This window comes from Lissotriton helveticus, chromosome 2_1 (assembly GCF_964261635.1).
Source record: "Lissotriton helveticus chromosome 2_1, aLisHel1.1, whole genome shotgun sequence".
NCBI lineage: Eukaryota > Metazoa > Chordata > Amphibia > Caudata > Salamandridae > Lissotriton > Lissotriton helveticus.
The window spans coordinates 1,935,903,339-1,935,906,602 of NC_136059.1; positions in this window are offsets into that span (position 1 = coordinate 1,935,903,339).

The window sequence follows — 3,264 nt, forward strand, 5'->3', positions numbered from 1 at the left end:
GAACCAGTAGAAGCCAGTTGCTGGTGGAAGCAAAAGGCAGGGTCAGCTAGACTTTGCATCTTCCTGTTTGTGGACCCAGCCCATCTTGGAGGGGAGGCATGACCCCTTGCCCAGGATGGCCTTTATTTCTGGACCCAGAGAGCAGAGGCCCTCTATCCAGGGTTCCAGGAACATGTTTTATGGTGGCAAGTGTAATCTCGCCTCGGTAGTGCACCCTCGCCACCCAATACTTACGAGTAGTATGCAGACATGCAAACACCCCGTTGTATTCGGAACTTTGCATGTTATGTCATTCCTGCACTCTCTGATGTATCCTTTTGCCGTGCTCAGACTTTTCTCCTGGTAGTTACCAGGATGGTTAAAAAGACATTGACGGGATGGGATAGGATATGTGTCTTTGTAGCCGCTGGAACATAAAAGTTGTTACAAAGTCCACAGAGGGCATAAAAACATGGAGAGACTTTTCAACATGCTGGCAAAGACCACATCCATGAGTGAACATGGACACCAAATGTCCACTCTGAGCAGTGACATTGGGTGAAATGCAGGGGCTTAGTTACCAATGGTGCAGCGCCGTGCAGTAGTATATGGACCAAATTGAACACTGCTAACTGTCTGCATTTTTGGGTAGCAAAATACAGCAAAGGGGGCATTCTCCTTGCTTGCACCAGGGGCCTATCGCATCCTTGCTAGATTGACTACTGGTGACCAGAGCATGTGAAGGGCGGCAGCCTTGCACGCACTGCGTGCACTGAACACTGAAATGCTACCTGACATCCACAGGGCTGGTCTCTACTCGGTGGTGAGGACTCCGCTGGAAGGTGGTTGAATTACAATATGGTCTAAGCGGGAAGAGAATAAGGGCTGCGTGTGATTCACCATGGAGGTCCTCTCTTCCCGGCCCTAGTGCTCCATGGAGTGGAGTGAGAGATAGACCTGCATTCTCGGAAGGACACAAGGAGCGCACTCATTAAAGGCAGCTAGGGTATGTTCTCCATCGAGTACGCCCTTGAGGGACAGAGGAGCAACTCAACTGGATTTCTGACTGCTCTTTATGGTCCTCCCAGGTGTGTTATGACTCCAAAAACACTGCCTGTGGCTGTTCATAGTGGTCAGTAGGAATTGTTGTTTCACCCACCAGGAGCTCTAAGACGAGGTCTGCATGCCCTTGCAGTGTCCTGCTCACAGTGCTCTGGAGCCCTAGCTAAAGAAGCTGATGGCAATGGGCTTGTCTAATGCAGATGTTTGAGGTTGCTGCAGACCGGCGTTCAGCCTGCTGGCTTCAAAAAGAGTCCCAGTCTGCCTTCATCTGTCTTTGAAATCTTGCTGGGGAGACCGCTAAATGCATGGCATGCAAAAGAACCAGCATGTGCACTTTCATTAAAATAGAGAAATCAAAATTAATAGAATGACCTTTGCGTTTTTATTCACTTGAATTATACCATATAGGCTCGGGATTGATGACCGTCATATGCATTCTAATGGGCTGGTGTCGACATTCCCTGTGTGCTTTCTTCTGGGATATGTGTGTGGGTATTTCAACGTGTTTGTGTTTTGGTGTCTGTTTGCCTTTGTGCATTTTATGTCTCTGTCCATCTGTTCATGTTGGTCATATGTAAATGACTTGGATATTGCCAGTCAATTAAAAAGTTGATGAGCCTTATGAAGACATAGCACCAGAGACCATCTTTATAGGGTTCTAATTATGTACAGAGATGAGGGAACTTCAAACTTTTGAAACTGACCATCTCCCGAATACAAAATACAGCACCTTTGTGCCTCACAAACAGCAATAATTTGTTTTTTGTATAGTATTTGTACAAAAAGCACCAATAAGTATTTTGCCAAAAATGTACTTGCCGGGAACTGCAGCCTCTGAATTCTCCTGGGAGTAAGTCCCTTTATATGATAGGGAATTATACTTTCCCACGTCTGTGCATGCCTTTACTGACCAGTGGAGGCCCCTGCTCAACCTGCATACTTGAGTGGGCCGGCCCAGCGAGAGACTGGGAATGACACTTTCTCCCCCCACAATCTTCCTCTGGAAAGGCTGCTCAGGCCCCCAGTGGGTTGCTGGCAGCATCTTATCTCAACAGCACAGAGAGCCCAAATTGACCACCATTATGCCCAGAAAAGAAGCCCACACTGACAGCAGCAGTCCCTCACTCCTTTCTCTTCATGACCATGAAAAAATGCAGCATGGGTACACACACTTTACTCCAGGGGCACCATGGATGGAAGTGTTCTACTAATCCTCAAGCGCTTTTATACCTCCCAGGGGAGTAAGCGCTATATAAATGCAACTACATTAAGGTACAAAAAAATAAAATAAGTTGTGGTAATGGTGAGATCACTTGCAACAAAGATACACAGACCTGGGCCACGTCAATCATGGCCAGGTGACTGCAGTGGAACTCTGATCAAGGATGGGGGTGACTTGGTCATATTTCTTCATCCCCTGAATGAGATATACAGTGCCTTGTAGGGTACCCTACTGCCTTTTAATGTTTATTACATTCTGTCTCATTGTGTCCAGTCCGGCAAATCACAATAACAATTTTGCTCAGTAGATTTCATTTGTATAGTTATATCAATAAATAACAATTCTGTGGCCTCATATATTACTTTAGCTCTAAATCTGTTATGATGTTCTGTGGTTATACTGAATAAGCAGCTACCCACGTCATTATCATATGAAATCTCTTTATTGATGTCAGAACTACACTTTCACAATTGCTTTATTAACCTTCTTTCTTTTGGCAAATGGTGCATTTTTAAGCATATTTGAGCCTTTTTTCAAAATACTCTTGGGGGGAACACCCCTCCGACCCTCGTTTCAAGGATCAATCAACAGTCTGAGACAGTGTGTCTGTCAGATGACTGGCACATAGATGCACCTGCATTAACCATCAGACAGATTGTCCAAGGGGGTGTATGTATGTGTGTGTTTGTGTGTGTGTGTGTGTGTGAGGGTGTGTGTGTGTGTGTTTGAGCTAGTGCAAGGAAATTAGGGATACAGGGGCAAATGGAGTCTGGGAGTGAGACTAAGAAAGAGTGAGACTGTGAGTGGGAGAGAGTAAGAGTGGCTCCAAGTCAATGTGAGAATGACAATGAGTGAGTGAAAATTAAATTGTGTGAGGGAGTGAGTGTGAGTGAACATGAGTGTGTGAACGAATGTAGGTGAGCACGAATGAGTGGATTTGTGAAAGTGAAGGTCAGGGAAGTGAGTGAGAATCAGTATGAGTGAGAATGTAATACTGAGAC